The following is a 25854-nucleotide window of genomic DNA, read 5'->3' on the forward strand; positions in this document are numbered from 1 at the left end:
GATTTAAGTGTGGATGGTATCCACTTGTAAAATTATTATGCAAACAATTTCTGCCTATCTCATGAGTACATTGATGATATCCACTTATTAAATTATTGTGGAGATGGTTTTTGCCTATCTCATGAGTACGTGGACGATATCCACCTATTGTTATATAATGCTGACGGTATCTGCCTATTCAATCATTGTGCAGATGGTATCTGCCTTTGAAATTATTGGTCCGATTAGATTCCGTGAGAATTGACCAGGGTATAAGTGTGGTAAACTTAGGAGTCTGAACGATCCTAGGGTTGCTCTATTGTGTTATGTTGTTTAGTCCGGTTCAATTCCACGACATTGTTAATTATTGGTCCGACTAGCTACCGTGGCATTTGCCCAGGAGGTAAGTATACTAGGAAAACATTGGTGTCTCGATGAGCCGATGTGGATCCACCAACCCTATGTCTGTTAGTATGAATGTCCTAGGTAAATTTTGGTTACCCTTGAGAGGGAATTATGATTTAGGATATCAAGGTGGAGACTTGGGTCTCCACTATGGTTTGAAAGGTATACTAGGGGATACTTTTGGCAACTGCCGAGTTGGCTTCTAAGGTTATTATTATTTGTTATTATTCTATTTCTGCTCTGGTCTGGTTTTTTGCAGGATTTATGTTTCGTTGTTTCTGCTTAAGGTATTGTGATGCTGCTAGGGCATTTAAGGGTTCTTCAATTGTTTGATTAGGGCCCTGATTTTTCCAGAACCCTAAGTGTGGTAAGATATTTGTTGTGCGGACAATGGCTTGGTTCCTATAGTTTTATTCTTCTCTGTGTTGTCAGATTGATTTGATAAGTGTTATCACTTACCTAGTTGTTCATGTTGTAGGTAAGGGCAAAGAAAATCTGGGATAGTGAACGTCGGGGTCTACTTGCAAAATTGTACATGTGGCCCGACCTCTGGAGATTCTGCACTTTTGAAATATTATTTTTAATCATGTTTAAACTATTTTGGTTCATTGCAAGACTTTTAAGTTTTAAATGTATATATTTTTATTGTGTGCTAACATTATGTTTAAAAGTTTTTTATATGGATTTTTGAGACCTTTTAAACTATTAAAATTGTTTAATTTTAGCAAAATCAATATGAGTATTTTTGGGTCGTTGTAAACTTCCCCCGTCGCAACAACACAAAACTTACATATAGCACCTGCAACACAGAGTACCCATGAGCTAATACCCAGCAAGAAGAGCTATATAGCACACAATTCCCAAAGCCCAACATAAAACATGAAACACAAAACATATACAAGTTCAAATTATCACAACCTAAATCATATACTATTCATAATCTATATCTTAACATATACAGTTCCAAAATAAATCATATCGTATCATAAAATAATGATAGCATAATATAATATATCATAGCGTAACATATCCATAACATATCATAACATAACATAATCCAACCATAACACATATTATCATTGTAGTTCTGGCCGTAAACTAGTGTTTATCTGGTCTACTGTGCAACCGAGCATGAATTAACGTAAGCATGCATTTTAACATAATGTACGCATGCATCTTCATATCGCAAACATGCAGCATATTCACACATATCACAATCATACATAACATGACATAGCATAATTATAACACCCAAATTTCCATGAGGCGTTAATGAATCATGCAATATGTAAAGTTGGACTAAGAAATCAAACGTAAAGGACAACCCTGGTGTTTAAAGAGAAAGAAACTCTAGAGATTCGTAAGTACTGTTTAAAACAACAACCAAAACGTTATTTGACTCCATAACAAAACACAAGCATTATTTGAAACTGTAGTAAAACATCTCTTAAAGCTAAATAAAAACATTAAAGACTTCCAAGTAGGTCTGACCCCTAACGGTCTTGATATGCAAGACATGTACGACTTCCACCGCAGTTCTGTAACTTATTTCCCTATCACAAAGTCTTTCCCTTTACCTGCAACACAGAGTACCCGTGAGCCAAGGCCCAACAAGAAGAGTTGTTAGGACACGACCCCTAAACTTACCTAAGAGCATAATTCAAAACTTCATATAAATACATCAATAAATTATAAAATCATAAAAATTAAACAGCAAGTCAAATCCATAGTAAAAGAAACACAATGCATTAAAGCACATAATAACATAAGCATGTGTTTTCCAACATATCATAAGCATGCAATTTTGCAACATAGACATGCATTTAAGAACATAAGCATGTCAAGCAAAGTATCAAACATACAACTATACACATATTCAACATTTAAAACAAACTACCTAAAACATTTAACATTTGCTAGCATAAACATACATTAAGCATAAGTAAATAAACCATAACATTCTACCATACTGAGTATGTCAAGTGTACGCTCTACGTGTAGGTGTCCACTCTTCTTACCTTGGTAGCAGCAGCAATCCACACACACTAACATGTTCCATCAAGTATCCTTAGCGAGCCCCTAAGCATACAACATCATAACCCATATCAATAACTTAACATTCACCAAATTAGACACCCATACGTTCTAGAACCTAAATGAATTTAAAATCAAGTTTCCAGAAGTCTTAAGACCTTACATTAGAATCCCCAAGACATTTGGATCAAAATCTTACGTTTATAACATCATAGGCACCTTATTGTGCCAGACTGGTCAACCGAGTCATAATAGCCGGTCGACCGGTTTCTTAAAGAAATATCCCCTGTAAAACGCATGCCAGTCAACTGTTTTATGTCAACCAGTTGGTTGATTCAGCCCTAAAATGCTCATATCGCAAAAATTCGACCTTAAACCCCTACCAAATAAAACCTAACATGTTTCTAACCTTAATAACTCGACTCTAAACATGCAAACAACCTAAAATTCCCACAAAACACCATTAACCATCCATTATCATCATCAACCCTAGATCTACAATCTAACTTAAACAATAACAATTTGAAAAATTATTGCCACAAAATCTCAAATCCTTGCTCCTTATGATATCTCCTAGCCGCCAAAACTCATATTGATGTTCTCCTCCAAATCCTTAAGCTTCAAAGACTCGGATCAAGAACGAGAGAATTGTTCTTGGTTTGTTACTGCTTCGTAGATCATAATGGAGAAGTCTAATAATTCGTACGATGTGTAAATCTAATTTCCTTTATTTAATATTCTGATAATAATTGTATAAAGACCTAATTTACAATAATATCCCCAAATCTCTACTTTTCTAGTGTGCCTTACCCAAGCCCACAATTGTCCTTTAATTAAGCTAATAGTATTGCTTTTCTTTATTTACACTTTCTACCAAAAAAGCTTATATTTCTACTTTGACCCCCATATCACAACTATTATTACCAATTGGCCCTTAACACTTGAAGAAACATATGTGTGGATTGGCTAGAAATTTCATAAAATAAAGCATACATTATAATTCATTCATATCATAGTTCATATAATTAAACACATAAAAGCATACAATTTTCCATAATACCCTGACCCAAACCAGATTATCAAAATTTCCTTACTAACAGAAGTGGATTTTACAATAATCATGCAAAACATGTATAACACTTAACATAGTATCGCATAAGTGATACAATCAAACTTTCATTATCATACATAAGTACGTCGAGCGTACACCCTATGTGCAGGTGTCCTCTCTTCTTACTTCGATATCCAACATCGATCACGATTGTGTTCCTTCAAGTAGCCTTACCAAGTCCCTAATCCAAAATCATACAACCATGTACATTTAGAGATGCATAACTCAATCCAATGTCACATGATAAATTCCAATTCTATCAGTGACCAAAATACCTCTAAGACATTCTTAAGATAGTTCTAAAGAACCCTAACAGAAACCAACATCAAAGCCTTAATGGCCCGAACGAAATAGAACGAAATCTCATTTCTAAACAACTGATGCAGTTGCGCCAAGGGTTGGTTGCGTTCGCGCCTCACGCCATTCCCAAATTCTAGTCGCAATTTTTGTCGATTTTTCCCAGCACAATCGACCCCAAAACGTTCCAAATGCATATGCAAACATATAATCAATCCTAGTTGCATCATACAATATTCCTAGAAAGATTTAACATCCAAACATAACTTTTAAATGTATACATGAAATCATTCCATGTTCATGCATGGTTAGGGTTCAAGAACCCTAACTTCATCTTCTTCACCTATCCATCTTCCCAATTCCAAAATTAACAATCATAACTTCATAAATTCGACCGTAGTATGTTTCTAACTATTATACAACATTAATACAGATCCTAGCATGCATATATAATGAATTAACATTGACTTATCATTCTTGATAATCTATTTCACCATTATCATGTTGCAAGCTTCAAGAACATTCATAGAAACCTCAAGATTTAAAAGAAAAGTTACACAATGATGTAGCACAACCCTAGACCACAAAATTCATCTTTTCCAAATGTCAAAAATGCTTCTAGGATGAAGATCACGAGCCTCCACCTTGTCCTTCTTTCTTGTCTTCTTCACGTGTGCCTCCCTCTCTTTCTATGATTCAAAGCAAGTGAAACCCTAGCCTCTCTCTATCACATGTTATATATAGTAACCCTAATATTCCTAATTACCAGCTTACCCTTAATGAATCCTTAGGTTAAGCTAACTTTTATGCCCTTAATAGTAATTTACCTTCCATTTTCTATATTCGCTAATTATTTCATAAAAATAATTAGACTTCATAATTTAATCCCATCTTCGCATATTTTTATTCTAATGCCCCTATAATTAAAGGAAACCATGAGTTACCGCTTAATAATTACCAAATTGCATCAATATATTTATTTCATAAAATTGTCACATACAACAATTGTGAATGCCAAAAATTGACCAGAGCCATAGTCAACACTCAAGAGAAAAATTGAGGGTTACCCTCATTAGCCTCGGGCAAACAAAGGAGCCCAATATCTTGCCCCACGCGAGATCCATGCCTCATAGGAGGCCTTAACGAAATGCCCAGAAAGGCCACAAGGGCCTCGCTATGCGAGGCTGCCCTTCCCCCGCGCGCGCCTGCCAAGGCCACAAGGTCCTCACTATGCGAGGCTGCCCTTCCCCTGCGTGCCTCGCGACCCAGATGCACGCCAACACCTCACACAGCGAGACACACCTAACCATGCCCGTGTGCGTCTCGCGAGGTACGACTACGCTAAGGAGCCTCGCGCCATCACCGTCTCGTGGCCCTCATGCAACCCCATCATGCCTTGTGAGACCTATCCCCGAGCCTCGTCAATGCCTGGGTCATGCATGGGTACTCACTTAGGCACCAAGGGTCTCGCCTTTTGAGACCCATCCCCGAGCCTCGTGAATGCCCGGGTCACACATGGGTACTCACTTAGGCACCAAGGGTCTCGCCTTGTGAGACCCATCCCCGAGCCTTGTGAGTGCCCAAGTCACGCCTGGATACTCGCTTAGGCACCAAGGGTCTCACCTTGTGAGAGGTGAGACCCATCCCTAAGCCTCATACATGCCTATTTCCAAGCCTCGCACCTGGAGGTAAGGACAGGATAAAAGAAGTATGGATCGACACTTACTAAAATATAAAGAAACCTAGAGAAGATATTTAGGTAAGGGGGACCATTAGGCATGAGATAAATGTACAAGCACGAGATGTACAACCCTGAAAAAAGGCAAAGGCATGACTCTGACATCTGTGTCCAACAAGTAGTGGAGGTACGGATTTGTACAGAGAGTGGAAGCACTACATGAATGCCTCTGACTAGGCACCAGGCCGACACCATGACCTTCTGCCCCACCACAACCTATGCCACTACCCTGACAATGTACCTATGTACAATCTTGTCCCCAGGGACCACAATGTACGAGAAGCCATTAGAGCTCCATTATAAATAGATCATCACCCCTCCGAAAAGGGGGTTGGAAAATTGATTGTATGCTAAGGCTGTTAAGTAATATACAATTTCGACTCCATTGTAGTTCTACATATTTACTCTTTCAAGTTTTCTCCAACTTCTTCTAAGATACCTTTGGCAATACAGTCTTAGTTTTCTAACCTTATATCATTGACGAGATTTCGCCGTCAACAACAATTATCATGCTCATTTACAAAATAATTCATTTATTCTCAAAATTATGAAAATACCCATCAAGGGTAAAATTACTAAATTTCCCTCACATGCCAAATTGCCAAATACCCAATGATATAAAAAGATGGATATTACAACCATCCCCTTCTTAAAAAGTAATTTCATCCTCTAAATTCATATCACTATCGCTCCAATGCTTTTCTCCTATTTGAATGTCACAACCACTCGACAACCCCTTCAGGCATTCTATAACTCCATAGAACTTTTACTTTCATAACTTCACCGTATCCGCATTAATTCTTATAGCAATGCCCAATGATCATAATCTGTACTTCCACAATTTAAGGGTTACTCCACTCTCATTTTTTATACTCATCACTTAATCCTTTGGGAGTGTTCTTGTAACGTTTTCTCCCTTTCTTTACTTCCATAGTTTTCCAGTTTAGGTCTATGTCACTACTGTCGGTTCTAAAAATAATCCATCCTAAAAGTTCTCCTGAAATCTTATAGGACTGGCTCTTACATGTCCACTTACCTATTATAAGTAGCATTGTCGTGATGAATAATTGTTTTTTTTTTTTTTTGATCAAGAAGAAAATGTACTTCATTAATCAACCAGCCAAACCATACAATATACAATACAATTACCTCTCACAAAACCAAAAACAGGGGATAAACCCCTCCAACCCGTACACACAAAGGCAACAGAGATGGCCCTTAACCAGATTACATTGTAATCCTATCTATAAATCTCTGTTCTTGTATAGACAATTTCCTATTTTTTACAATGAGAATTCTGTATTGAATCTTAGTCTTAATCTTAGAAGAAATACTATTAGCTGACCAAGAATATCTATCAAAAACACATCTATTTCGATTCCTCCAAATACTATATACAACAGCTGCCAGAACCAAGTTGAAGATATCAAATATAATTCTAGAATTCCTGCTAGAGAGCCAAACCAGCCAACTAGTAAACTCAGAAGGCCAGGCTTGAAAACCCAACCAGCCAAAAATGATGACCAAAATCTGCTTGGAAAGATAGCAATCGAAAAATAAATGGGCATGAGTTTCAGCTGAGATACCACAAACAGGACATAGAAGAGAGTCAAGAGCCATACATAACCTGAGCAAATTATCACAGGTTAGCAGCTGAGAGTTTACAGTTTGCCAAAGCATAAATCTGTGCTTAGGTATAGACATCCGGCACCAAACAGCTCTATGGTAGTCAATCTATTGTTGACAGAGAGAACTGTTATACAGTTTTGAAGGGTGAAATTTTCCTGAAGAACCAGCAGCTTTCACCTCATCACAACTGAAGTGTTCCCTGAGATTACATAATTTCCTCCCATACCAGCTAGTATCTGGAGGAAGTCTATAAGACCAGAAATCCGAACCTTTCAAGTATATTGAATTGATCCACTTGACCCAAAGCACATCATGCTTCTCAGTAATAGCCCAGATATACTTAGCTAATATGGCTCGATTCCAAACTGAGCCATTTCTGAACCCAAGGCCAGCATAAACTTTCGGCATACAGACCTTCGACCAAGAAGCCATATATTTGGTAATAGTGATGAATAATTGTTACTAAGAATATATTTGGTATTTGAAAAATGTTGGCCATAACTAAATAGAAGAACAAAGAAATAGAAAGAAAAAAGTTGGTAGTAGAGAGAGAATAGTATGAGCAATAAAAAAATTGAATAATTATAGCATTGTTATAAAACTATTAAGAATGCTAAAATACAAAGTATAAATAAAAGAAATAGACAGTAATAGAGAGAGTGAACTCTTATGTCTTATTTCAATTGGGATGGACCGCTATTTATACAGAGAAGTATGATCTAAGAAAATCAAGTAATTAACATAAATATAATCAAGAATTAATGATGATATTTTACTTTAGGTAACCTAGTGATTATCCATCATTTGATAGTGGACTAAGGAGATTCGCCATTACTATTGACATCAATGTATTTATTTAATATTTATAATACTCCCCCTTGGATGTCCATAAAAACGGCCTCATTAAAAACATTTCCAACAAAGCCTAGTGAGACAAAAACTTGGTCAAGGAAAAAAGAGTGCAGTGTGTATTTACACCCCCCCCCCCCCTCGTTTTTACGGTCATAGAGATCTTTTAATCGACATATTCCAATCGTATGTACCATATTCTTGAATGTTGACATTGGTGAGGACTTTGTGAATAAGTATGAGAGATTATCACTAGATCGAATTTGTTGAACATTAATGTCACCACTCTTTTGAAGAGCATATGTGAAGAAGAATTTTGGCGAAATGTGTTTAGTTCTATACTTTTTAATGTATCTCCTTTTAGCTAAGCATTGCATGCACCGTTTTCTACAAAGAGAATTGTTGGTACTTCTTTATCGAGTGATAATCCACATGTTCCTTGAATATATTGTGTTTTTGATCTCAGTCACACATTCTCCACTTGCCTCATGAATTGCAAGTATCTCAGCATTATTCAAAGTTGCCACATTAAAAACCTTGTCAGGAAAACCCAGTGGGACAAAACCTGAACTAAGGGAAAAAGGGTCAACACATACTTATCTCAACCTCATGAAAATCTCAATGGTTACTTATTTGGTGATCATGTTAGTAACTGAATTACCATGAGCACAGCGAAATGCACAGGGTGGTGGGCCCAAGGATTTCAAAAAAACTTATTTAAAAAAGTTTTAAATAATCAGATCCATTAATATGTAAACATTAATCAATGAGATAGAAAAAGATAAGAATTTACCAGTTGTAGATCTATCAAAAATCTTAACTATCTTTTTGTAACTCTTATGAACATCCAATACAAAGAAACCTCCAAAATACTCAGACCACGATCTTCCAAGAAGTATATCTACACCTCAAGACGTGTGTGGCCGTGTAGAGCTATGGTTGGAATTTTCTAATTCACAAGATATTCTCAACATGAGATCTTGGAATTTTTTCAAGTTCAAGACAATTTTCAGGGATATGAAAAATATTACGATATATTTTTCTCTGTGAAAACCTTAGAATTTTCTCTCTCTAGAATATTCTCTATGTTAAGCGTATTGAAAACAATTTTCTGTTAAATAGATTTATAAAAGAATTAATTAAATTCAAAATTCAAATTATAAACCAATTATTAAATAAGTAAAATAAATATCCAAGAGTAAATCTTGTACCTAGTCACACGCCAATCATAGTGATTGGCATGTAACATATCCATAGTTCAGTGATATGTGTCTTAACCAATTTTATTTAACTATTATTTAATAATCATTTATTCAAAAATATCTAAACTCAATAACTAATCTTATCAAATTAATTAATGAATAAATATAATTCAAATTCAAATCCAAATTGAAATATCTGAAATATTATTTCACATTATTTAAATAAATAAAACTAATTAATTCAAAATTAATTATCCTAAAAATGTCAGTGGTATTATCGAAAATACCAATTTTAATTAAAAAATTATTTTAGAAAATTGAATTAATTAATTAATTTCGAAAATTAATATATTAATTAATTAATTTGTCTCTGTTGACCTGTGAAATTGGCCAACGGTCGTATGTACGGTATACGACACCTTTCGAATAAAATAAATATAAATATATAACAGAGTACAAATATCTAAATAAACACATAGAAATTTATAGTGGTTCAGCCCTTTTCTGATGAACAGTAATAACCTAATCTACTTAGTCTTTAGTATTGAATCACTCGATTGACAATTACAAATATGAACTGAAGAGGTCACCCCTCACAAATTTTCCCAGAGTCTTGTCTACCAAAAATATCTGTCCTAGAATCCTCCAAAACCAACCCCCTTAAATGAAGCTCTGGGTCCTTTATTTATAGTACCCTGGGGCTGTTACATGATCAACAAGATTGGGGATCGTGGCTTGGTACACGATCATTGTGAGTGGAGATACGTGTCCACCTCCCCATGATTATGAGATTGTGGGTCTTCTCATTGTTTCTCTGGGTCGTGGTTGACGACACACGATTGAAACCTTTGGAAAAATGCTAAGTATTGGTTGGTCTATAAGACTTAGGTGTTAGGCCCGATGGCCATTTAGAGCTTGGGTGCTAGGCTTGATGATCCTCTGGGTGCTAGGCCTGTTAATTTCAGCTTGAACGAGCGTGAACTTTTTCCAGCAAAGTGTATTTGGGAGTTTAGGCCGACAACCCTATGAAGAATAGGGTGGGTCGACCACCTCATGCAGTCCTTGAGCATGCCATGCCGACCACCCCTAGGGGTTGGGGTCAGGCCGACCACCCCTAGGGGCTAGGGCCAGGCCAACCACCCTTAGGAGGTTTAGGCCTGGTCGACTTCCCTATAGGTCATGGACCTATCCATATTTGTTCATCGGTCTTTTTTCAATACTTTGTCATTTTCCCATGACTTGTGATGCCATGTGCCACTTTCTCATTTTCCACGTCATGTCTTGAATTTTGAGGGATAACATTTGCCCCCCAACTTTATTGTACTATGTTCAACATTACAGCAAACTTGCTCTGGCCCGAGAAACATATCGTAGCAGTACTCTAACAACTAAGTCCCTCGGGACATTACGTAGTAATTTTATCAACTATCAATAATTTGCTCAACAAGTATTTTTCAAGGATAATTATAATTCCTAAAAATAATTATATTTTTCAAGGAATTTTGAAATCCTAAAAATATGATATATTTTTCAAGGAGTTTTGAAATCCTAAAAATATGATATATTTTTCAAGGAGTTTTGAAGTCCTAAATATATGATATATTTTTCAAGGGCCAGGCCAACCACCCTTAGGAGGTTTAGGCCTGGTCGACTTCCCTATAGGTCATGGACCTATCCATATTTGTTCATCGGTCTTTTTTCAATACTTTGTCATTTTCCCATGACTTGTGATGCCATGTGCCACTTTCTCATTTTCCACGTCATGTCTTGAATTTTGAGGGATAACATTTGCCCCCCAACTTTATTGTACTATGTTCAACATTACAGCAAACTTGCTCTGGCCCGAGAAACATATCGTAGCAGTACTCTAACAACTAAGTCCCTCGGGACATTACGTAGTAATTTTATCAACTATCAATAATTTGCTCAACAAGTATTTTTCAAGGATAATTATAATTCCTAAAAATAATTATATTTTTCAAGGAATTTTGAAATCCTAAAAATATGATATATTTTTCAAGGAGTTTTGAAATCCTAAAAATATGATATATTTTTCAAGGAGTTTTGAAGTCCTAAATATATGATATATTTTTCAAGTTCAAGGAGTTTCGAAGTCCTAAAAATATAATATATTTTTCAACGAGTTTTGAAGTCCTAAAAATATAATATATTTTTCAACGAGTTTTGAAGTCCTAAAAATATAATATATTTTTCAAGGATATTAATTCCTAAAAATACAAAATATTCTAAAAATATAATATACTTTACAAGGAATTTGAATTTTTAATTATGCCATATGTTTTTCAAGGAATTTGAATTCCTAAATATATGGTTAGCCTGAGAGGCTATAAGTAGAGACTCACACATGACATCCCATACCCATGCGCCTATCTCAGGGAAAGTCTGAGCTGTGAAATTCTCCAAGCCTTCATCAACTTTGCGCATCTTCTCTTGCGTAAGTATTCTTTCCCAGTCTTTACGTCTTTGATGAATCTGTTTGATTTTCCTCGCTTTTCTCTATTTTGATTTAAAACAACTGACTTGTTTGAATCAAAGAAACTTGTTTTTAATCAATGGCTTGATCTTTGTTTCATTTTTACTTGATACTTTAGGGTTTAGAGGTATGTAGGCCGACCACCCATAGATTTTCCCTAGCCTGGGCGATTTCCAGAGTTACAAATCCCTCATAGCCCGACCACCTCTAGGTTTCCATGGCTTGGGAGATTTCCATGCCTACAATTCCCATCATAGGCTGACTACCCCTAGGGTTTCCCTTGCCTTATGCAATTTCCAGTTCCTACAATTCCCATCATAGGACGACCACCCCTAGGGTTTCCCTTGCCTTGTGCGATTTTCAGGCTTGTAAATTTCATGGGTTGACCACCCCTAGGGTTTCCCTTGCCTTGTGCGATTTCCAGGCCTACAAATCCCTTCATTGGCCGAGCACCCCTAGGGCTTCCTTAGCCTGGGTGATTTTCAAGCTTGTGAATTTCATCAAGGGTCGACCACCCTAGGGCTTCCATAATGGGTCGAGCACCCCTAGGGCTTCCTTAACCTAGAAGGTTTCCAGACTTACAATTCTCATCATAGGCCAACCACCTCTAGGGTTTTCCTAGCCTGTGCGATTTCCAGGCTTTCAAATACAGGCATAAGCAACTCCCAGGGTTACAAATCCAAGTCTAGACTGCATTTCCCATGTCCTGGGCGATTTCCATGGTTCCCAGGACTGGGTAGTCAACCCAACCCTTAGCATAGGCCAACCACCATATTCCTTAGGCTTCCAGGGATCGAAGATCTAGGGTGGTCGACCCAATCATAGGCCGACCACCCAGGACCCTAAATTTTTTTCTTTTGATTTCTTCACTTTTTCTCCTTAGTAATGGATATGCCCCCAGGTACTGGCCTATATGGTTCAGGTAGGGAACTTCATTACGTCGATATACTAACTTTACTTTTTTCCCTTTCTTTGTTGCAGATGAACAGCTCCTCTTCGTCTAACAAGTCTTTGAGCAAGCATACTCCCCAAGAGCTGTTGGAAAGGGTGAAAAGGAATCTCCCCCGCTCTGCTGTATATTTATTCAGTGACAAAGATTTCTTGAAAAGGTATATCCCAATGGCATGAGTAAAACATACAATTCAACAACCTTTCGAAGATAATCCTCACATTGCCAGGCACATTACTCAAGGCTATTTTCCTGGCTCTTCTCAGATCTCTTCTCAGCATAGTACTCCCAGTGGCTCCCAGGGCACATCTCAGCAAAGTCATTCTTCTCAGTGGAGCCTGTCTGGTCAGCGAGACTCCTTGCAATGCCATTTGCACCGGGATACCAGTCGAGTTCCCCATCACTCTTATTCTCAGCGAGAATATACTGAGGGCTCTCATTGCTAGGCTACTCACCCGTAGGAGCATTCTATTCACAGGTTCTGGCCTAAGGTGGCTCGCCCTTCTCCCAATAGCAAGACAGTCTAGTCAGGTGCGCAGCAGAAGAAGAGACGACAAAAAGAGTTTCATTCACCAGATTCTAGGGTCACCTTTTCCAGTGAGATCATATGGAAACCGTTTGTGAAGTCTCGCCCTGCTGATTACGAGGTGGTTTGGTTTAAAGGGGTTGCCTCTGACATGAATGAAGAGAAGGTAAAGAACTTAAGGAAGGCCTTCGACCTTTCTGGCATTTCTATTACTATCCCTGGTCTAGATGACAAAGCTTAGGACCCCCCTTTGGGTATGTGCGCTTGGACACGCTCTGCCATCAAGTCTGGCACCCTACTTCCTTTTTCATCCGTACTTCCGGAGCGTGGCAAATTATTTTGGTATTAGTCCCTCTCTGTTGGCTCCCAACGCTATCTTGGTGTTATCTACATTGTACATTATCTATCATTGTAGAAAATGGGTTGCTTCAGTACCTCATGAGATCCACTATTTATTTGATCTGAAGACGAACCCTTCTCAGCACAACTCAGGGTACTTCCACTTCCATCATTATACGAGCGAGGATACCGACACCTTCTTAGAAGAGATCTCTGGAAACAGGGAGACGTTGAGATATGCTGGCAACTACTTCTTCACAAAATATGCAGAGGTGATAGGATATATTTTTAATACTTTTTAGTCTTAGTTTTATTATTATTATTTTATATTTTTAGTTCTTTTTATGTGTAGTTGTTGTATTTTTCAGGCTGTCATTTGTTAAATGGATATTTGAGAAATGTTTAAAATTTATTTGAAATATTATCTTCAATCAATAGAAAATCAATAAAAAAATCTTTTTTTGAATTTATTGGAGAAGATAAAGGAGAATTCAAACTTAAATTATTGGAAAAAATTGAGATATTTTGAATCTGAGATAGTTTCGGTATTTTTACCATATCTCCCTAGTCACTTATTCAATTTATATGTTCTTGATGGCGTTGGAAATCTTATTCAAAGACCTAGGAAATCTTATTTCACAGGAAAAGTCAAATTCGGAAGTTTACGTAGTGATATTCGACCTACAAGATTACACAAGCTAGAGTTACGGGATTTGAAATTCAAATAAAGATATTTTGGAGCATTATCAAGTAACAAATTGAAACATCTAAAAAACTATTTTCACAACCTTATCACTATAAAAATAATGTTTTAGACTATTTTAGATCTCTCTCTCTCTCTTTCTTCTTGACCTCTCTCTATTTCCTCTCTTACTTCTTTTTCCATTCTTTTACATGAACTTATTTTCTTATCTAGGGTTTAATGTAGTCACTTGGATTTCTATTTAATCTATTTATGATGTTCTATTGATTTTTATTCTTTATTCTAATCTATATAGTGTTTGCTTAATGCTAGTACATCCTAATCAATATTTGCTTGATTTATGATTTTGATTCAAAATTCGAAATATGAGAATTGAATGTGCTATCGTTATATAGACATAGGTTACATATTGGACGAAAGTATCTATATGGCTTGTGTAGTAATTACATTTCTATGCTTAATGTCTACTATATGTTTAAGTTTATCACAGAGATATAGAAAACCTGCGTATAGGATGAGATCTTATACCTTGAAAAAGAATAGGAATCAATTTATGTTAACCTGCTATTGGAATAGGATGAAAGAAATTTAAAATTGATTAATAAAATTAGTAGAATGAAAAGTTGATGAAGTTAATACCCTAGGTCTTTTTATTATTGATTTTCATCTTTTGATTAGTTATTTTTGTTCATAGTTATTTAAAATTTTATAATTAGATTTATTCATCTAAATTTTGTTTGACAAATAGAAATTAAAGAACAATTATTGGTAATTGGTTAATAGTTTTTTGTGGGAACGATACTCTATTTACTATCTATATTACTATAATCGATTGCGTGCACTTGCGTATCATATTTTCATGATCAAGTTTTTGGCGCTATTGTCGGGGACTAAATTTCCAATATCAAAATTAATTGTTTTTTTGTTCTAATTTGGTTTTTATATTTTATATTATTAATATCAACATAATTAATTTTTATTCTAACTTGATTTTTTTATTTATTTATTATTTAATTTATGTTTCTTTTCTGTGTTTGACTTGCGAGGTAAATAAAAAAATGCTCCATCAAGATTATATCGTGGGTTATTCCCAACAACACAATGAGTCATTTTACTCCGCTTGGGGGAGATTTAATGAATTGGTGGAGAGATGCTATCAAAATTTCTCAGGAGGGTGTCTTACACTTTTCTTTTACAATGGATTAGATGATGCAACAAGATGTTGGCTAAACTATGGAGTAGAGATAACTGGTGAACCTTTATTAAGAAGATGTCATGATGATATAATGGAGTTGTTGAATGATATGGAAAATTTTGATTACCATTGGCATTAGGATCCTTCACTGCAAGGTTGGAGTCACCAATATCCTCCATTATTCCAAGATCCTAATATTTTACCCCAACCATTCGAGCATGAAGAGCATAAACCAGAAATTGAAGAAGTAATGACTAAATTGAAGAACACTTTGAATTTAATGGTGCATAATATGGAGTGGTTTAAGGACAATTACTCAAACAATCAAGGTTGTGAGAGTTATTATAATATTGTAGAAGCACCAATGGTTGAGCCATTAGAAGAGATTGAGTGTAATGTTGATGAACAAGAGACCCTCGAAGTTATATTCACTCAAAATTTTGCTAAGTTGGATACTTTTTTGGTAGATAATGATTATGGTGTAGTGAATGAAGTAAATTTCATTCATGATCATGAAGTTGTTGAAGATCAAATCACAAGCATGTTTATGGACAGCCGAGTGGAGAGCGATAAATAATCAGAAGGGTTATATGAGGAATTCACAAATGAAGATGAGAAAAATATGACTTTGGAGGATGAGAAATCACTTGCAATCAAGAGGTCAACTACTCCAAGTTCAAGCATGTCGGGCCTTTCTATAGACCACTCCCGACCTAGGCCATGACAGTTAAGGCCAAGGCATTGATTACCATGACCCCTAAGGAGAAGAACATCAAGGTTCTCATTACTTCGGAGAACCTTAGGAAGGTTGGGATATTTCCTTCTACTGTTGTTGATGTTCCGGATGAAGATGGAACCAAGCCCATGAATGCCATAAACTCCCTATGGCCTATTCTTATCGAGGAGGTACCTTCTTTGTGTGCTAGCTAGACAGAAGGGTGATAAGGTGGGTGCATCTGCGCACTCACTACTTGCTTTAGATGAATTTGATGAAGCCATGTTCGAACCCAAATCTCATTGAGAATGTTTGACACTTTTATCATCTCTGCTTTATTTTTCATCTGTGTTTGATATCCTGCTAATATCTTATCTTCTTTTGCAAGTTCAGATATGTTCGGTTTTGTTCACACCCAACAAAGGTCGACTCCAACTGAGACTAGCCCTTCCATCCGAGCGACCAAGAGGGCTAGGTTTGAGCCTGAGCCGATAATGGAGTTCCCTCCCGAGGCGCCTCCTTCAGCTCCACTAGTGTCTAGTCCTGTTGAAGAGGTAGAGCCATCCTTGCCCATGCCAGTTCCTCCCATTATCACTGATGCGGGTGCCATATGGAATTTAGGTGCCATTATCGACCAAGAGTCCCATCTAGAGCAGATGACAACGACTTTTACTGGGATTAAGAATGAGGACTTGAGCACCATCCTCACAAAGTCACTTCTTGACATTCAGAGTGTAAGTCCTCTAAAGTTTTCTTTTTGTCTGGTTAGTTTGTGTGTTGATGTTATCTAACACTTGTATGTTTTTTGCAAGCGCTAATGTTGGTCTCCCATGTCCGTGATAGGTCTGTAGAGTATGCCTCTACGTTTTCCAACCTTCATTCTAAGCTTGAAGCTGTCCGCCAGGAGGTGCTGGACCTTAGGCGCCTTCTTGGCTCTAGGGATGCGGACATTGCTTTGAAAGATGAAGAGATCAACACTATCTGCAGTACCGTGGAGCTCAAATAGCAGGAAGTGACCGAGTTGACACTCAGGGTAACCCAGATGGAGAGGAAACTTGCTAATCAGCTCAAACAGTCTGAAGCTGAGAAAAAGAAGTTGATTGCTGATATGGACCAACTGCGGAAGGATGCTCTTGTCGAGAAGGAGCAAGAGGTCAAGGCTGTCTGGGACAAAGCTCAAGAGGAGTAATTAGAGACAGCTTTATCTTGCTTCTACTTGATCTAGAAGTCTAACAAAGATCTGAACTTGGATTTCCTTCCCGAGAAGACGCGAGCGTTGGAGCTTAAGAAGTGTCTAGCTCGTGAGGGTGTCGAGGCTCAAGGTGGACTTTCAGATGATACTCCTCACCCTAGTTAGTCTTCTTTTGGTCTTTTATTCTTTGTCTTTCCTTTTGTGCCATTGGGGGGCACCTTGTACATGACAGTTTTTACATATGACATTTTATGCCTTTATTCTTTTTTGTTATGAGTACTCAGTGTATTGATTGAAAATTTTTATTTCCATTGCTTACTAAGTATATCAACTCACAACCCTCATTGGTTCAGGTAGTAGTATACTCAGAACACATGTATTTCACGCGACATACTAACCTTACTCCTTTACATTTTTCATGCTAACAACCATGGTAGTGTGAGTAGCACGATACTTCACCAAGTACCATGAACAAAATGGTCAGGTCGACCACCCCATGGGTGATAGGTCGACCACCCTACAAGAGACATTGCTAGGAATCTCTCAACCAATGCCTTTTTGTTTTTGTTTTTTGCACTTTCAGAAAATATGTTGAACAAATGTCCTAGAAAACTTGAGCTTTCTTAGTACTTAAGGTCACGTCCTCATTGCTTGTGTATACCCCAATCGGTATGTACTATATGCCCCCCAAGTGATCATGGCTTTTAAAAGCCTTGGTCACTTGCTACTTGGTCATGCCTTGCTTCAAGCATTTTAGACACGTAGTACTATCCTTTTCACCCAATGATGCAAGCAGCAAATGCTTGTCCCTCATTGGTAGTCGGGTGATGTAACGCCCTACTTCCTTAGAGCCGTTACTAAGTGAATTTAAAAACGTGCATTCAACTCGCTAATCGAGGTTTTAGGTCAAACAATGTAATTAAGCCATAAACAGAGAAAAACTTTAGGAATAATTCCATTTCAATGTAAATCATAAAAGTTTGACACCTGGGATCCCAAAATACAGTTTAGAAACATTTACATCATATAAATTGAACCAAGTCGAATAAATGACAAAATCTAAGTTTATTTACAACCATCTCCCAAAAATCCACTGGCTGTGGCAGCCAGGCTGGCCCAACATGTACACGCCGCCTCACGCTTGCTACACTCATGGTTGGTTTGCTTTCTCCTTACCCTTACCTGCACCACAGAGCATCTGTGAGCCGAAGCCCAGCAAGAAAACCCACAAATAGATAACATATGCAAAACATACACCAAGCATATAAGCAAGCCACCAATGGGCTAAACACATACGGCCTAGCCGTCCCAGGCGCTTACCAGGTCCTGGGTTCGCGGTCCACACCATGAGGATATCTCAGGTATCCTTTTAGGGTCTCGCCCTAGCAACTCGCACTCCACGTGCTCAATGCTACTCCCGGCCTCTTGCCGTACTCGTCCTTGCACTCAACGTGCCTATCGTCGTTCCCCGCCCTTTTCCGTTCCCGGCCCTTGCCGACCTCGGCCTACACCGTTCCCGGCTCTTGCCGACCATTCACATAATTGCACTCATAGCATATTAAACAAGTAAAGAATACTAGCAAATACAATCAAAGGGCTACGTCCTACAATTCAAACACATTGGGCCCAGCCCTGCATACAAGCTCTATGGGAACAAGGGTTTTCTTACCTGAGTCCCGAGCTCTCTGAGCACAGTCCTCTAACTTGAGCCTCGCCAAAAACCTAGTCACAACATATTACCCATATCCATCCATCAAATTCTAATCCATTAAATAACTTCGAGCCATAACTTTAACCTCCGGGGCCTTGAATTCTATCAATCCGGGTGATAAAATCCATCCCGAGCCTTAACCATTGAGTTCCTAAACCTAAACACCCTTAAAAACACAAACTAGCTCTAAGAGTCATGGCCCCACCCTCAAGCACCATGGCTAGCCTCAAAACAGAGGCTAGCATCACCCTGCAACACACACGGGCCGCGCCGCGCACACCAAGCGTCGCGGCGCGCATGAGACTTCTCGGCCTCCCATGACCGCGCGCACACACGGGCCGCGGCATGCCCATCCTAGGGTCGCGGCCCTCCTCTCCAAACCCAGAAATCTTCATCATTTTTCTATATTTTCCTCAAGCCAATTCACCCAAAACTTAGCTAACAATCCCAGGCAATCAACACAAACATTCTAGCTTAGTATTAACATCAAAACCCATCAAAAACCTGCTCCAAAACTCAACTAAAATACCCAAAACAGATCAAGTTCCAATCACATGAATATCCTAAAATCACAGTAGAAATTTAAGCTTAATTCCCATGATTAGACTTACCTTTGCTGAGTTAAATCTCTGAAGTTGAACCTTAATCCCCAAGTTCCTAGCTTCCAAGATTTCCCAGCTGAATTCCTCTAACTTCTAGCTAATTTCTCCAAATTTCCCCTTAAGCCTCCAAAGAGAAGTTATCCACTTGTTTAGAGAGAATGAGTGAGTCGGTTTCCTGAGTGTTCTGTATAATTCTAAGGTTTATTTTATTCAACTTAAGTCTATGTGGTTACCTCAAGGCTTGGGGTACCAAAACTTCCCCGAGGGCAAAATGGTAAATTTCCCCAATATTCCCTCCTAGACATTCTATCCTCAAATATATCTCCAAATATTTATTTTCATAACCCGATAATCCTATAACACACCTAGTACCCAAGTTACCCCTCAACTCGCCCCAAGTCTGAATCTCAACCCTGTTGTGACTTATAGGCTAACCGCTCCCCAAGACTGTCTCGGATCGTGCTGCACAGACATATCACATATATATAGCATTTATCTCATTTATGCCCCTAATATCCAGACGAGGCCCACATGCACATTTAACTCAATTAAACATGCATCATTAACACATATTCACATAAATCCACATATTAACATATTAAACCATTTATTGCCCTCCCGGCACACTAATCAAGGCCCTAAGCCCTATTAGCAAATTCGGGTCGTTACAGGTGATGGTGTAGCAAGTGTCGATCACGATCTACGAAATCTCTCGTGTACTCGTTATAATGATTGTAGACAGAAGTGTCTAAGTTGGACCAATCGGGTCTTAATGGGCTAATCAAGCATGTAACGAGTCTTAGATCAAATTATTGATTGGTCCCTCAAGGAACAGATTCGATTATGATCTGATGATGGCGACTGGTCTTTGGTTTCTTGATCGTATGGGTTTATAGGTTCCTCAAGAACCAGGATCGAACTTGATCAAATAATTTCGACTGGTCCTTGGACCAATCTCTTTTGTTGATCGTATGGGTCGATAGGTTCCTCAAGAACCATGATTGAACATGATCAAATAAATTGGCGACAAGTTCCAGGACCAATCTCTCTTTTTGGATCATATGGGTTGATAGGTTCCTCAAGAACCAAGATCGAACATGATCTAATAATTTGAGGACAAGGTCCTAGGACATGTCTCTCTTTTGGATCGTATGGGTCGATAGGTCTCTCAAGTGACCAGTCCCTCGTTGAAAGAAATTTAAAAATTAAGCGAAACTGAAGAAATTAAATTCATTCATTCTTTGAAGAACAATGGTTGTTACATAGATAATTCAAAAATAATACATTTGCAAATTAAAATTTTTGTCGCCGCTGAACAGCTTCATGATAGTACCGGCGGATGTGTTCACCATTCCAGTAGTTTTTTATTAGTTCTCCATTCAATCGAGCTATCTTGTATGTTCCTAGTGGGATCACCTCCTCCAAAAGGTACGGCCCTTCCCAATTAGGTCCTAGTACCCCTGCTGCAGTGTCCTTATTGTTTAGGAACACCCTTCTGAGTACTAAGTCTCCAATTTGGAATTTTTTATCCTTCACCTTGAAGTTGAAGTACCTAGCTACTTTTTGTTGGTGTGCTGCTACTCTGAGACTTAACTTTTCTCATCTTTCTTTGATTAAATCGAGCGACTCTTCTATTAGCTGATGGTTCCTCCCTTGATCATATGTCTCTCGTCTATGCGATGGGGGAGTGAGTTCAACTGGCAACATGGCTTCATAACCAAATGCCAAAGAGAATGGTGTATGGCCTATTGTTGCTCAAGTCGTTGTTCGATGTGACTATATGACCTCCGGAAGTATTTCTGGCCAAGCTCCTTTGGCTTGTTCAAGGCATTTCTTCATAGTGTCTTTAATAGTCTTATTCACTGCTTCTACTTGACCATTGGCTTGAGGGTGTGCTACCGAGGAAAAGCTCTTTGTGATTCCATACCTCGTACTAAATTCGGTGAACATATCACTGTCAAATTGAGTCCTATTGTCCGAGACTAACTTCTTCGGTAGACCGAATCGACATATGATATTCTTCACCACAAAGTCTAAGACTTTCTTTGATGTGATGGTGGCGAGTGGTTCTACTTCAGCCCATTTGGTTGTATTCTATGGCTACAACAGCGAATTGGAATCCTCCTCTTCCCGTGGGTAGCTTCCCGATCAGGTCGATTCCCCATACAGTGAAGGGCCAAGGGCTTTGCATTTGTCCTAATTCATTAGGTGTTGCCCGGGGTATCTTGGAGAACATCTGACACTTGTGGAATCTTCTAACATACTCCATCAAGTCTTCCTTCATCATCGGCTAGAAGTATCCATGCCTTAGGATTTTCTTTGATAGGCTCTGCCCCCCAGCGTGATCTCTGCAAAACCCCTCGTGTGCCTCGATCATTAGCAACTTTGACTGGTCTGGTATAACACACCTTAGCAGTGGTAGGGAGTACCCTCGTTGGTACAGGACCCCTTCGACTATCATATATCGTGTAGCTTGTCTCACCAACTTCCTTGCTTTGAACAAATCACTGGATAATACTATGTGGTTGAGATAGTTAATACTAGGGGTCATCCATGTATCTCCTAACTCAACAGGTAGTGCCTCCTACTCGGTTATGCCTCTTTTCGCCAAGTATTCGATAATAACGACATTCAGGGTTTCCGCATCTTTGGCACTGGCAAGCTTGGCTAAGGCATCAGCATTGGCATTCTACTCCCTCAGGACTTGTGTAATCAAGCATCTCTTGAATTGTGTCAACAATTCCTTCACCTTGTTTAGGTACTGCACCATCCTAAGTCCCTTGGCTTGATACTCCCCCAGTACCTGGTACAATACTAGTTGGGAATCGCTGAATATCTTCAGGGACTCTGCATGCACATCCTGAGATAAGCATAATCCTGCTGGCAATGCCTCGTACTCAGCCTCATTTTTTGAAGTGTTGAATCAAAATCTGAGAGCGCAGTGGATTCGATGATTCTCTAGAGTGATCAGTATAATTCATGCACCTGAGCTGTGTTTATTTGATGCTCCATCAACATATAGCTTCCATACGGGAGTATCTCCTTCCTTCTCGATATCTCCATTCTCCGATTGGTGGGAATGGTCTTCAAGGTTGGTGCGCTCGGCTATGAAGTCTACCAATGCTTGTCCTTTTATTGATGTCCTCAGATGATACATGATATCAAACTATCTTAACTCCACCACCCATTTGAGTAAGCGTCCTGAGGCCTCTGGTTTCTGAAGAACTTGTCGTAGCAATTGATCGGTTAGGACTCAGATCGAGTGAGCTTTGAAGTATGGACGCAGCTTTTGAGAAGCGATTACTAAACAGTAGGCTAGCTTTTCAATAGGGGGATACCTAGACTCCGCCCCTGCTAGCCTTTTACTGATATAGTATGCAGGGTGTTGTACCATGTTCTCTTCTTTCACTAAAGAACCGGTGATTGCATGCTCAGTGATTGCCAAATAGATGAATAGCACTTCACCATCTATTGCCTTTGCTTGGATGGGAGGTTGAGCGAGATGCTCCTTCAAGGCTTGGAAGTCTTTCTTGCATTCCTTGGTCCATTGGATCTTCTTGTTGCCCCTTAGTAAGTTAAAGAAGGGGACACACTTGTCCATAGACTTCAATATGAACCTACGGAGGGCAACTACTCTCCCTGTTAAGCTTTGCAGTTCTTGGATTGTGGTAGGTGACTTCATGTTGATCATTGCTTTGATCTTCTCGGGGTTAGCCTCGATTCCACGTGAATTGACTATGTCTCCAAGAAACATGCCAGAACCAACTCCAAACGAGCATTTAAGAGGATTTAACTTCATGTGATACTTTCTAAGTATTACAAAGCATTCCTCCGAGTCTTAAACATGCCCTCTAGCTTCTTTGGACTTGACCAACATGTCATCGACATATACCTCCATATTTATGCCGATCAATTCTCGAAACATACCATTCACTAAACGCTGGTAGGTGGCTCCTGCGTTCTTCACGCCGAATGGCATTACCTTATTACAGTACAATCCCTTGTTTGTCCGGAAGCTGGTATGTTCCTCATCGGGAGGGTGCATACTTATCTGATTATACCTAGAATATGTATCCATGAACGAAAGTATTTCATGTCATGGATGTCCTCCACTTCCCATTTGGTTTTGGGACCAGCACGGGGTTTGAAACCCAATCTGGGTAGTAGGCCTCCATTATAAAACTATTTTCCTTGAGCCACTCGACCTCCTCCTTTAGGGCTTGAGATTAGTCTTTTTCAAGCAGTCTCCTTTTTATTGCATGAGTGGGTAGTTTTTGTCCACATTGAGGACATGGCTTATCACGGACAGATAAATTTCAACCATGTCCTTATGTGACCAGGCAAAGATGTCCTAGTTCTTCTTCAAAAATTCTACCGACCGTGCCTTAATTTCTACCTTTAGTTCCTTCCCAACTTTGATTACTTTAGTCGAGTCCTCCTCTTCTAGTTGGACTTCGTCACGATCTTCGACTGGTCCTACCCCCATGATGTCATCCCCAAAGTGAGGATCGATGTCGTTTCCCTCTCTTTGGGAAACTTGTTACAATAACAAAGTTTCATTAAAAGGAGCCCCTGGCTCCAGTAGAGTGTTTCTTTCAACGTCAACTTCCATGTTGACAACCTCCTCGGTTCCTTCATTCCCTTTGTAGCAGCTCACCACCATGTTGTTCACACATGGTCCTTTCTTTTCTTTGACCATCGATGCGTTATAGCATTCCCATGCCTCCCTTTCATTACCCTGTACGCATCCTTGCCCTGCGCTTATGGGGAACTTCAAAGACAGATGCTAGATAGCACTGTTGTGTGTAATGCCATCATGAGGGGTCTCCCGATCACTACGTTGTAAGCCGATGAGCAATCTACCTTCAGGAAATCTATCACAATATCCTGCCTAAGGGCATCCCCTACCATGACCGGAAGTTTGATAGTTCCTACTAGTTTTAGGCATTCTCCTGTGAACCCATATATCACTTGGGAATAAGGTGTCAGGTCCTTGACCATGAGATTCATCTTCTTGAGGGATGATTTTTAGATGATATCTACTGAGCTTCTCGTATCCACCAAGCATCTCTTCCCTCTGGCATTGGCAATTTGAATGGTAAGGAGAAGAGGATCAATGTGGGGGTACCTCACGTACCTGGCATCATCCTCCGTAAAAGTGAAAGTTTCACTTTCATACTTCAGATTTTTTGGATACCGCTCCTCGATTGCCATGCACTAGGAAGACTACCCTACCTCATGTCTTAGGATCCTTGCATATCGCTCACGAGCATTATTATTGTTGCCTGCTATGTGGGGCCCCCGACATATGGTGTCCAATGTGAAGTCCACGGCTGCTAGTTCCAGTGGTGGACTCCTCTTCCTTCGAAACTCTGGATTCCTGCTCGGGGTTTCGGTCTTGAATCAGTACCTCAAGAGTTTCCTGGTCGGAGGAGGAACTCTATCTCATCCTTCAATTGTTTTCACTCGTTTATGTCATACCCATAATCATTATGGAAACGACAAAACTTGTTCTTGTCCCTCTTTCCTTCTTAGCGCAGGGGTAGTGGCTTTCAGTATGGTACCTTCTACTTTGTTTCCAAGTAAATCTCAGCCCTTATTGCAGTCATGACAATATAGTTGGTGAAGTTGGACTGGTAGGGTCGATGCTTAGGTTGTTTGTCCGTTGGTTCTGACTTAGCCTTCTTTTCTCCACTCTACTCGATCCCTGAGGTACTTTTCTTCTTACCGTTGCCCCCATTGCTACTCTGAGGGTTTTCATTGTTCTTGCCTGCCTTGATAGCAGTAGTAGCAGTAATAGCAGTAGCAGTATTAGTAGCAGTAGCGTAGGAGTAGCAGTAGCAGTAGCGTAGCAGTAGCAGTAGCAACAGCAGCAGCAACAGTAGTAGCAGCAGTAGAAATAGCAGTAGAAGTAGCAGTAGCAGCAGCAGCAGTAGCAGTAGCAGGTAGTAGTAGTAGTAGTAGCAGTAGTAGTAGTAGCAGTAGAAGCAGTAGCAGCATTAGCAATAGTAGCAGGTAGTAGTAGTAGTAGCCGTAGTAGTAGTCGCAGCAGCAGCAGCATCAACAATAGTAGTAGTAGTAGTAGTAGTAGTAGTAGTAGTAGTAGTAGTAGTAGTAGTAGTAGTAGTAGTAGTAGTAGTAGTAGTAGTAGTAGTAGCAGTAGCAGTAGCAGTAGAAGTAGCAG

Source organism: Humulus lupulus, chromosome 3, assembly GCF_963169125.1.
Source record: "Humulus lupulus chromosome 3, drHumLupu1.1, whole genome shotgun sequence".
Taxonomy (NCBI): Eukaryota; Viridiplantae; Streptophyta; class Magnoliopsida; order Rosales; family Cannabaceae; genus Humulus; species Humulus lupulus.